Here is a 12571-nt window from a genome sequence, read left to right as displayed (position 1 = left end):
AAAATTCAACTAAGTTGCCATAACTATCTTGTTTAAAGTCAATTAAGAGCCTTATATTCTTCACTTGCTGGGTAAAATTTAATAGAACTTCAGTTTAGCATTTATTGCTTATTTAATTTAAAATTAAGTTAATCACCACAGTTGGTAACAACCACTGAGTATTTAATTAACATTCAGCAAACTATCTTATTAAGTCTAAATTAGATACAGACAGGTCTTGTTTACACCCATCAGTTTGCAAACACCACTTCCCCCACCCCATACCCCAAAGGGCTTTTGCTTTTCCTTTCCTGATTTGTCACCTTCATTTTCTTCTGATTGAGACTCAACTTGGGCTAAGGAGGAAGAGAAGAGACTTGGGTCCATCATGAGATGGACGCTTTTGGCTTTGGGTATAGCTGAGAAACTTTTCATTCCCCCTTCCATTCTATTCCATTCCATTTTCCAAAAATTGAGCACATTTTCCGTGTGAGGCCTTCCTGTGAAAACTGAGGAAGATAGAGAAGAGGTCACCTTGACATTTTTGGTTTTGTTCTCTCATCTTACAGATGAGAGGGCTGGGTTCATTCACAGAACACATACTTGGTGGGCCGCAGCGTGTAAGGCACTTCGCAGGGATCCATGGTGATTCAGACAAGGCCCTGCTCTTAAGGAGGACACAGTCCAGTGTGGGAGCTGTGAGGTGCTGCTGCAGGAGCAGGAAGATCCCTTAACATGCTGTGATTCTGTACACAGAGTTTCCCAAAGTGCTAAGGCTGTTCTATGAGTAAAGGGTCCTCCTGTAGCCCCAGGAAATTCGGAAAGTCCAAGGGAAGCAAAACTAAAGGAGCATCTTTATCATGAGATTTTCTGGGTCACTAGTAACTAACGCGCATTGTGACCTGTCAGGTTGTTTGTTTCTGGTTGTTAGTTGATCATAGAACCCACCTTTTACACAGCATTTCTGGGAGCATCATTAGTGATCCAATGTGCTTTGGGGAAAGCTGCTGTGGTCCATGGATCCCCTTCACCAGCCTGTCACAGCCCAGAGGGGTACTCGGTACTCAGACGTTCACCCTAGTAGCTATGACATGGGGCAGGATTCTATTTTGTTTGAAAGGCATGCTGAAAAAGCAGGTGATTTCAGATCTAGGGACTTTTGGCTGGGGTGGAGGATATGAAATCAGGGCAGGCTTTCCTCATAGAAAAGAGCTGGGCTTTGTGGGAGATAGACTTTGTATAAGCAGAGAGGCCTGGAGGGCTGCCAAAGAATCCCTGGGAACAGAACAACTATGAACTTTTGACATGACTGATTTGGCCGAGACACTCTAACACATTGACATAACTTAGACCAATTTTTGTTAGAGCCCGAATCTGGAGAGGTAAGAGGCAGCAGACTTTTTGATGCAGAACTGTCTGCTTTGGGCTTTGTTCCAACTCAGTGACTGCTGAGCTGATGGTTGGTTCACTTCTGTAAGGCATTCTGATGCCTTGTCTGAGGCAGAGCCTCTGCCTCGTGAATAACAATCTCTTTTAAGAGGGCGTCTCTGCTCCTTCGTGGACAGCTTCTTCTAGCAAGTCTAGTTTCCATTTACCCTGTCACATACCACTTCCTCCACCTTCCCTTGCCCCCTAGCTTCCCTTATTCTGGCGAATCACCTGTGTCTTCATTTTTCATTCTTATTCATCTGTATCATTCTTTTCATCTAAGGCAGTGGCTCTCAACCTTCCTAATGCTGCTGCCCTTTAATACAGTTCCTGTGGGTCGCGACTCACAGGTTGAGAACTGCTGACCTAAGGCAAGCTGCCTTTTAAAATTCTTCCTGAAAAGGCATCCGCTTCATTGGAAATAATGCTACCACTTTTCCCTTCTCCAGTAGCAGCCAGCAGATGGAACATGCTAGATGAGATGAAGGTTGATCTTCAAACCTATTTCACCATACCCTGGGAGATTCAACCTCAGGTTGCGTTCTTTCAGAGCCTCTTGGCAATGAGGCTTTTTCCCTATCTATTTTTAAAAAGCACAGGCAAGGGAATGGGGAGATTGAGATTCTATTTCTGCTTCTGTTTTGGGCACAAGTCTTCCTGTGTCTGCTGCTCAGTTTATCCATCTTTGAATGCTGAAGTTAGGGTAGGTGTACTCTTTGGGCCTTTTGGGCCTTTTCAACCAGAAAACATTAAGGGTTTTTTTTTTTTTTTTTTTTGAGACAGTCTCACTATGTCACCTTTGGTAGAGTGCCGTGGTGTCACAGTTCACAGCAACCTCAAACTCTTGGGTTTAAGCGATTCTCTTGCCTCAGCCTCCTGAGCAGCTGGGACTATAGGTGCCTGCCATAATGCCCAACTACTTTTTGGTTTCAGTTGTCATTGTTGTTTAGCAGGCCCAGGCCGGGCTTGAACCTGCCACCTTCAGTGTATGTGGCTGGCGCCCTACTCACTGAGCTATGAATGCTGAGCCGAATTGAGTTTTAACATGTACTAAGCTGAAGCCAACCTGGATTGTTTGATCCCGCATATATTTTTGAGAATGACGGTGTGGGAAACCATCTGCAATGAGCCTGGTTCCATGCCCACACATGGTAGGCGTGCCTGGAATATGGGCTCTCCTACATCCCGACTCCTTTCAGGTTTATTTTCTTTGTATTGACTGTTGCTTTTTAATCACATTTTCTTCTCTGCCACCCAAGCTTATCTCTTTTTCATCTATGCTCTCACTGCTAACAACTTTCTTTTTTCATTCCCCAGCTGGATAGCTTCTTCCCTCCTCATTTTCCTTTTTGGCTCTGCCTGTGGATAGTGTCTACTCTGGAACCTTCTAAAGGCAAAAGTCTACAGTGGAGGGGCCGACAAGGGGGGTGGTTGTTTCCTTTTCTTTTCAAGAGACTGTTTGTTCTTCAGAACTATTTCATGACTGAATAAATATTGTTGTTTGATGAATGAGACCAAGTCTTGTCCTCAAGGAGTCCACAGTCAAGGTGAGAAGCTAATGGATGTGTTTTTTTTCTGACACCTGATGGCAACCAGATGATGAGGTAGGTTCTGAATTGGAGAGGAGCGGTTTTTGCTTTCCAGGACTAGGCAAGTGCACTGTTGAATGTTCCCGGCATGGATTCTTGATTCTTGATTCTTGAAGTATCTGGGGAAACCAGTCATGCGGAAAGCTTAACCTTGTTTTGCAGATCTTGAAAAGGTAGCTTGTAGGTTTCCTTTTGTTCTCTACCCAAAATGACCCTTCAGGGATGAAAATGTCAGCAGGCAGCCAACAAGGGGCCCACAAGAGCAACGGCTGGTGGTATAGCTCTTCAAGAATGATGTGCCGGAGAAGGCAGTGCTCACTTAGGACAAGTGTAGGCATGCCGCTCTGAAGTCGTGAGAAGACATTAGCCATTGCTGGTGTCAGGGAGGTTTGATTCTACACCAAGTTAGGAAATTGGCTTACGAGTTCTTCAGTTTCCCCTTCTCTGTACCATACTACTTACCTTTCAGTCTTTGTGTTTAGTCCTTTGGATATTCCTAGTTAGGCCAACTTCAAACCTTTTGAAAGCCTGGGTCTAAAAAGGGAGTGATTAAGAACATGAGTTCTGGAGCTACACTGCCTGGATTTGTGTCCGGCTCTGCCATTAATACCTCCACCTGTTAGTCTTTTGTAGGTCTCTGTTGCCTCACTCATAAGAAGGAGACAATTACATGTGTCACCGTTGTGAGGATCAAATAAGTTAATGCATATAAGCCCTTAGAACAGAGCCTGGCACACGGTAAGTGTCCATGAAATACAAGCCACTGTTAAGATGTGTCATCCTATTAAGGTGCAAAATGGTGATTTGGACAAGATAAGAGAAGTCGTCTAGATGAGTGTTGGTTTATTGTTGTTGTTGCTGTTGTTATAGCTGTCTTAAAATAAACCTCTCATTTTGGAATAATTCCAAATTTATGGAAAGGTTGTAAAAATTGTACAGAGAATTTTCATACATCCTTTACCCAATTGCCTTCATTTTTTACAACATCTTCCATTACTATAGAACATTTGCCAAAATGAGAGACTGACTCTGGTACATTCCTTTGAACTGAACTCCCAACTATTTGGATTTAACCAACTTTCCAGAAACTTCCTCTTTCTGTTACAGGATCCAGCCCAGGTTTCAACATTGCATTTGGTTGACATATCTCCCCAGATTTAGAGTGGTTTTAAAACTTTCATTTTTTTTTTTTTAATATTCAGAGAAGGATTCCTTGTAGAAAAGCCTCTTAGAACCTGTGGTGTCAAATAAGTAAACTGAGGCAGCTGTGAGTGAAGTGGAATGAGACGCACATTTGTCCTTGTTTTTGCTCCTTAAAGGATCTCTGGCAAAATAGGGTTTAAATATCACAGCAATCCAGTCTCCTTATTTTTAGGAGAGGGAAATGAGGTCCCCCAAAGTGGAGCGATAATGCCAGGAAAAGCTGGAGGCCCAGAGAAGGTCAAAAAAGAGCCCTAGTGCTGCCTTGAACTTGTCCCTGTTGTTGAAAGAATGAGTGAGCAACAATCAGGGACTGCTCCAAATCTGGGTTTGGGTTCAGACTCTTCTGCTTTTCTTCTCAGGTTTTCTTATCTGTAAAGTGGGTTCTGTAATCAGTGGAACCTCACAGGGCTTAACCGTCATAAAGAACCACACTTGTACCTTGTGAAAGGTGCGTAAGCCGAGGGGCTCACATTTAGCACAGCCCAGAACATAGTAGGTTTTCAATAAATGTTTGAAAAAAGAAGGCTTGAACATCAGGAAACTTTTTCCTTGGAATTAATTTCAGGAAGACTGGGACAAGTTGATGCCAAACCAAGAACAGTCGTTCCTAAGGAAATGTGTGACACTCAGGAGTAGCACCAGTGTTTGAGTATCTGATAAAGAGGATATACTGTCTGTTTTTATTCTTGGAGGCTTTTATCATACAATACTACATTATGTTACAGTCTGACTTTCACACAAATTGGATCCCAAAACTTCTTACAGGAATTAAAAATATAAACTCGTGGGCAGTATGTGTTTTATAAATTACAGAAAACAGTAGTGTAAAGACATGGCATGGTGCGTGCAGCAAAGCCTGCGCAGGCTTTGATACCGGGGGAATGCACAGTGAGGCAGCCGAGAGGGATAGCTGGGGAGCTGGCTGAGGCGGCAGGGGCCCAGTGCTGTCCTCAGTGCTGGGGGCAGTGGGAGAGAGACATCTTGGTGGGGAGGCCTGCAGAAGGAGCTGAGCCCTGGGGAAGTAAAACCTCTGAGTATCTTTCCTGTCCTGCCATCTGTGGTCTTGTCGAATGGGACCCACTGCGTTTCAGAACCTCATCTCCATTGCTTTCTTCACTCTTGCTTTGCCATAGCACTTTCTCAATCTGGATCGCTCTGCCCTTCCATCCTCACCTGTTTGAATCCCCATTCAACTGCAAGGCCCAGCTTATTAATGCTGCCTCTTCCACGAAGCAAGCCTGGATTTCTGCCCATCCCCACTTAGCAGGAAATAATCACTGCCTCTTATGATCTCCCTCAGCAGCCTTTATCTGTACTGCTTACGTGGTGCTGAACACTTCTGTTGTAGTTATCAATATGTCTGTCTTATTTTGGGCTTTTTACTTCTTTACGGCATTCACTTCTGCCTAGAGTTTGGCAGAAACATACTGAGCATCCATTGAATGGATACATGTATGAATGGGTGGATGGACAGGCTTGACATTGCCCACACTAGACTCAACTTAGTTTCTTGAAAGTAGAATTTTTAACTTGGTTCTTTCTTTTTTTTTTTTTGAGACAGAGTCTTACTATGTCACCCTCGGTAGAGTGCCAAGGCATCACAGCTTAGAGCAACCTCAAACTCTTGGGCTTAAGAGATTCTCTTGCCTCACCCTCCCGAGTAGCTGGGACTACCAGTGCCTGCCACATTGCCTGGCTATTTTTTGGTTGTAGTTGTCGTTGTTTAGCAGCCCCGGGATGGGCTTGAACCCGCCATGGCTGGTGCTCTACTCACTGAGCTATGGGCACTGAGCCTTAGCTTGGTTATTTCTGTGTTTCCTGTTTCCTGCGTTGAGAAGGTGCTCATTCATTCATTCATTCCATAATAGCATTTCAGGTACTATTTCATGGTTGTAGTAGTCAACAGTCCATTTGCTGAGAATCTGCAGTGATGAACTCTTTTGGATGGGTATGTAAGGTTGGTCTAGAATATTTTTTTCTTCTGATACACAAGGGCAAAGCAAGGAATGGTTTGTTTCATCTTAAGTATTTTTGGTGTATGAAGCAAACTCTGTCTTAATTCTTTAGCTGGGCTTACAAAGGCCCTGTTTCTTGGATTATGTGGCAGTCCTTACTGACTTGCTTCAGGGCTAAAACTACCCTTCCCAGGGTGCTCATGATTGGGCTTCCTGATTCATGTTTCTGCTTTTAAAAACAATACAGTGACACCTGTGCACTACTGAGACGGTAAATGGAAACAAGGAGTGCAGTGAGGTGTGCTGTCTGTTTCTGTGGGTCTTTTGTATTAATCACAGGAGGAAGTGTCAGACATGACCAGACGAGAGAGCCTGCTGACTTCAGTTCATGCCAGATTGAAATCAGAGTGGCGAAATTGGGAGGAGTTGGATGATGTTGAATTGAGGTGGCATAGGTTCTCAGAATGATGAGGCTGGGAAGATCACAGAGATCATCTAGTCTCGTGGTCCTTGAACTTGAAGGAGCATCAGAATTGTCTTGGAGGGTTTGCTGGGCTCCATCCCCGAGATTCTGATGCAGCTGGTCAGGCAGGGGCCAGGAGTTTGCATTTCTCAGAAGCTCATAGGTGCTTCCAATAGTTCAACTTGTGGAATTTCTTTCTTTACGGTTTTGTTATTTAAAGATGGGGAAATGAGACTTGGAGATAGGTGGAAAGGACTTGCTTAGGGTCACACAGCCTGGTAGGTCAGCTGGAGTCAAACCCGGCGGTCTGACTCCAGGCCCGTTCCACATTGCCACTGGAACAATGCTATTTTTAGTTTCATCTCAGAGTGATTGCTGGGTTTTTACCAGCTTTGCTTGATCTGGTTACAAACTTATTTTTCAGAGATTTCCATCTGGCCCTCTTTAACTAATTGTTTTTTTTTTTTTTTTTTTTTTTTCAGTTAACCCACATTTATTGACTATTGCTGTGTGGTTGCAATTGCATTTAGACTAGAGGTAGTATAGCACTGTGGTAGTCTAAAAGCATAGACTTCAACTAGGGTGAAGAATTACTTTCATTTTTTTTTTTTTTATCTGAACTCCAAAGATGTTCACACTTCCCAGGGCTGAAGGAAGGTACTGAATGCATACCTACCCCTTGGTGCACACACCATGGGTGTGAGCTCCTGCTATGATGAGTACTAAAGGGAGTGTGAAGTGGTCCCCACTCTGCATGCACAGCTAGCTCCTTGAGGTTTGTGATAGAGAGAGAGAACTGGGATTTAGGGGAACAAATGCAAGGCTTGGAATTAGGAGGCTGGGTTCAAGCCACAGCTTTGCTACTTCTTAGCTGTGTGGTCTTGACCAGGTCACCTGCTTCACTGAGCTGTAATTTGAAGTGGGTAGAGTTGGCCCAAGCAATAGGAGAGTGGTAGTGAGCGAGGGGAAGGATGGAAATTGGGAAGAGGTGGAGATCTGCTCACCAAGTCAAGTTTCCATTTGATAGGGAATGAATCTGCCTGAGGAGAAGGTGCAGTAGAAAGAGCTGACCTGCTCAAGTCTGGGTGTCTGAAGGATAGCAGGCCTGTGGATGGGCCAGCCTAGAGAGGGCTTGCCCACAATCCAGGATGGATATCCACATTCCATGGGCCCCAGTCCAGTGAGCCTCCAGGTCTGGGAGAGAAAGCTTATTAAAGAGAGGTGGGAATCAGCCTTGGAGCAGAGCTGGGGAGTCTGGCCAGGGTGATGGTGACATAGGATTTGGACTGGGGCCTTGAGGCACATTTGTGGTTCTGCTTCCTAGATCAGCAAGGAGTGTGGCAGACAGTATTACGATCTGAATCAGGATTGACCTGGGCACCTTGACTTGTGGGGTTATTTAGCTGCAAAGAGGCAGGATTAGAAAGGTAGTGGATGTGATTGCTATAGTCTTTCATGATTGATTTGCGAGTTGGAAGAGGTCTGGCTAGAGGTTGGGGGTCTCAGGGAAAGTGACGATGAGGTCTCTTATGAGCCTCAGTTTCCTCATCTGTGAAAGGAGAGTGATGATGGCGAGTCTACTGATATTATTTGCCCGTTTAAAGATTAGAGCACTTGTCTTTGGGAAGGCACTTCAAGGTCATGAGATACCACTGAAAAGCACAGCACCAAGGAGCTGGGGAGGAATGAGGGATGGAGAGAGGGAGCTGCCAGGAGGACTTTGGGAGGTCGTTCTCAGGGAGGACTCTGACGGCCGCTGCCTAAGTGGGACAGGGATGCTGGGAGCATGTGACTGTGTACAAGTGTGTCCTGGTGGCTGACGCAGAGCACCTTCTCTTTTCCTGTCCATATGGCTTCTGGCAGGGGTAGACCTGGAAGCTCTGATGAAGCTGACGCTGCAGCACCTTGGGTTCCAAGTGCAGACAGAGTGAGGATCTTGTGGGCTCACTCAGATAGGGCTCCTGGGCTCTGAAGGGGCTTTGGGAGTTTCTAGACTCTGTGTCACTAGAAAGCCTATCACCTCAGGGGTTCAGCCCTTTTCCCAAAGTGAGGCAGCTGGAAGTCTGTCTGCCCTGTAGGGCGCCACATGCCTGCAGGGGGCTGCGTCTCCCACCCTGTCCTCAGGCCTCTCCTCCTCTCCCTCTGGCAGTCCCAGGTCCCTCCTCACTGCTGAGCCTGTTAGGCTTTGGCCCCTTTTCTCCCTGTGGCTCTTTTTCTTCTTGCCCAAGGACTACTCTAAGCTCCTTGCTGGTTGCTGGGTATTATCTGCTTTTCCAAGATTTGGAATCTCCCTTTCTTCAGATCATAGCTCAGTACCCTCCAATTCTCCCGATGTTTGTCTTTGGCCTACAGTATCAGACTGCTCTTTCTTGTTTGGAATTAAACCCCTAGCAATCATTTATCTCAATGGCTCGCTTATCTTTGGGTCATACTGCTTGTCAGTCAAAGCGAGCACCTATCAGATGTTCTGCTTTTTGGAAAAGGAGAGTCACAGCCAACTTATGCAGCAGGGAAGGACACTTGTTGACGTGATATTTGCCACCTGCCATTCCAAGGACTGGGGACACAGGAGAACAAACTCCTCCTGGGCCGTGGAAGTCTCTAGGAGGCGTGGTCTGCATAGGAAACAGACATGCAAAATAAATTGGGGCGGCGGCCTGTGTACAGAATGTGGAGAAAGTTTCCCAGTAGCAGGATGGGTGACATTGCAGCATTGCAGATGGGTGGCTCTGAGGACCTGCAGACACGTTAAGCCAGAGAGAGAGATTTTGAAAGCCATTCATGTAGGGGTGACTGGCTACAATCCTCCTCATTGTTTATTAGTCATGGAAGCGTGCTGGCCCCCGCGGGCTTTTGAATTTACCAGCCCTGAAGACCGTGCCTTGTATCTTCCACGGCGGCCTTCTGTGTTGCCTTCTCTTCCCATAGTGGAGCTTCTCTGCCTGGGACCTGCATTCCCCTGGCCCCCATCGCAGCTCCTGTGTTCAGTTTTCCAGTTATTCCCTGCTGTACCCCCATTGCCACCTGCACTGCCAGGCTGTCTGCCGCTGTTTCTCCTGGCTGCCTGTGACTCAGGCCCGCCTCCCCTCCTGGGTGCCCACATCTGCGGCACACTCGTTTGCCCAGTATGTTCTTTTGCACTTACAGTTCCCTCTCTTGCTCTCATATTTCCATTTAAAGCCCTCTGGAGAGGTTTGTCTCCTGCCAGCAGCATTCCTTCTAGTTTACTAGAACCCCATGTCTTAGCCTGCCAGGAATCCAGCCTTGGAGCGGGCCTCAGTGCAGCCTCTCTGTAGCCTCAGAGATCGTGCCATCGGGCTGGGAGATGACCGTCCTGGCCCTGTCTAGAGTCGCTGACACCACTAGTTGCTGTTCAGCATTTCCCCTTCCCAGAGTAAGCTTCTCTTTGTCTCCCTCCTCCTCCTCTGAGTGGCACCTTGCTGTCCTTTGCTTGGCATCTGTACTTGTAAAGCAACATAGAGGGTTGGCTGGGTCTCCTTTGAGGAGGAAGTCAGAATTGCTTGTTAGTGACGCTTGGACAATAAGAATGTGTTGATTTGATTTACTAATTCATTTTATTTCCAGACACAAATATATGCTCATCCTTGTTAGCAGAAAATTAAGGAGAACCATTTTTTGAGTGGAAATGAGTAGAAGACACTTAATGATCACTTTTCTTTCTACTCAGCCCTCTGCAGGCTTCTGCGCTTCCCCACTCAGCTTCTATTAAGGGCGTCTGTGAAAGCATCTCCCCTTCAGGTCCCCAGATGGCCCCTGCCTTCCTACTCTACATCTTGGCTAAAGTCCTTCGGGCTGCGCACCTTGGCCTTGCCACCACCTCACCTTGCCTCGGGTTCTGGGATTTTCTCCACTGTTCTCTGCCAGTCAGACTCTGTGCTTTTGCTACCCAAGTGCGTTACTGGTCACACTGTCTTGTGGCCTGAGTGTCCCAGCACAGGTGTCCCTGATGGCCCCAGGGCCCTTCCCTCTTTATTTCTGTCTGGTGAACGTCTGTGTATTCCTACGTATGGCTCAGGGCTCTCCTCCTTTTTGAACCTTCTCTTCTTTCCTTAGGAAGAATTAAAGGCAAAAACAAAACCAAATTTTATTATTTGTGGTATTTTTTTCTGTTCTGAGTAGTATATATTCATAATAAACAATTTCAAAAACATAGAAGAATACATGTAAAGAAGACCATGAGAATTGGTGATAAGTTCACTCTTTAGACATAAGCACTGTTCATTTTTAATATTCTTTCTTTAGTAGTTCCTTTTTATATTTTTTGTGTGTTTGCATTTTAATAACTTGAAATCTTAACTGCCTACGTAGTTTTCTACCCTTTCATTTTATCAAATAATAGGACATGAGCAGCTTCTCGTAGCATTAAGACTTCTTCGTATGTTTAATTTTTAATGGTTGCTTATTATCTCCTCTTACAAATATCCCATCATTCTCATTTTCCATCATTGTAAATAGGACCGTGATAAACACGCTTTTTACAAAATTTTTTACCTGCACTTGTGATTATTTCCCAAGGTGGATTATTAGGATGTGAAATTGCTTCCCTAAAGGACAAGAACTTTTCTCATCCTAACTTTGAAACTAATGGAGTCACTGGAGAAAGATAGGCACAAAGACAAAAATGGAAACCACCTGGAACCACATGCAAGGACCAAGGTGAAGTTTCAGGTGTAACTATATCTGTGTGTCCTCTGTCTTTCTGCCCCAGGGGTTGATAAGCATCTTCCATAAAGATAGTAAATGTTGTAGGCTTTGCAGGCCACTGTCTCTGCCACTACTCTACCAATTTCTTCTCTTTTTTCTCCTTCCTTCTTCTTTACCCCCTTCCTCCTCCTTCCCCTCCTCCTCCTTATTCTTCAAGATTCTTTTAACAGTGTAAAAATTATTCCTGGGTGTAAAAAAAAAAAAAATTATTCCTGGGTAGTAGGTTATACAAATACACTTTTCCGACCTGCTCTTAACCTCTACAGTGGGGTGGTTCTATATATACTATTAGTATTTTGTAATTCATAATTGTTCTCTCCCACAACTTAGCTACCTCATCATCCTTCCTCCTGGTTTTCTGTTTTATGCTGCCCAAACAGTATAATTCAGGGCTTCTCTCTGGCATGCCCGCGGCACCTTGGCCCTGTTTCTGATACAGAATGTAAAGCATGTTTTGCTGTGAGTAATTGCTGAGATTTCTCTTTTTCTTGTCTTACTCATGTCTGTCTTTCCAGCTTCAGTACATTTCCTGAGTGGTACGAAGTAGATGCTCAGCAAATTTGTTTGGAAAGGTAGCCTGAGGGTGCAGGTTCACCCCTTCAACGTGCCTATGCTCAGAGCCCTGCTTCACAGCAGCCTCAGTATTGCTGAGGACTTGTTAAAAGTGCAGAATCTCATTTTCACTTCAGAATCTGCATCCAAATACCTTCCTAAAGTGATTTGTATGCTCGTGAAAGTTTGAGAAACATCACTCTGGAGGTCTTCTCTGCTTCATTTGTCATACGCTATTTACAGGAATCCTGACCTCATTCTTTATATATATATATATATATATACACACACACATATATATTATATATAATATATATAGTAATATTTTTATTTCAAGTTAATGTGAGGGTATAAGCAACTAGGTTACAGGTTTGCATTTGTTCTGACCTTATTCTTTCCATTGGTAGGAACCTCCTGAGAACAGACTGTGGGTTGTCAGCGGTTTGCCCATCAAACCTGTGTGGCTGGGGGTGCATGGGACAGTACAAGGAACATGCATTTAATTACACCTGCCATGTGTAAGGCCTTTGCCAAGCTCTTTGCATACATTTTTCAAGTGAGGTGTGACAGTCTTGGTTGAAGGGGATGTAGGGAGCTTTCAGTTCAGTGATGCTTAACCAGCTAAAGAATTTAAAAAAGTATGTGTGCCCAGCCCCCAAATTGGTCCTGAGTAAGAA

At 45.0% G+C, this 12571-nt stretch overlaps 1 protein-coding gene across 7 annotated transcripts in view; it reads left to right on the top strand.

Moving 5' to 3' along the window:
• The window catches only part of LPP (LIM domain containing preferred translocation partner in lipoma), a 730287-nt gene that overhangs the window by 15434 nt on the left and 702282 nt on the right, over positions 1–12571 (top strand). The window lies entirely within an intron of this gene.

The sequence above is a fragment of the Nycticebus coucang genome, chromosome 16 (assembly GCF_027406575.1).
Source record: "Nycticebus coucang isolate mNycCou1 chromosome 16, mNycCou1.pri, whole genome shotgun sequence".
In the NCBI taxonomy this organism is placed as follows: Eukaryota; Metazoa; Chordata; class Mammalia; order Primates; family Lorisidae; genus Nycticebus; species Nycticebus coucang.
This window is presented reverse-complemented; position numbering and strand designations above follow the sequence as displayed.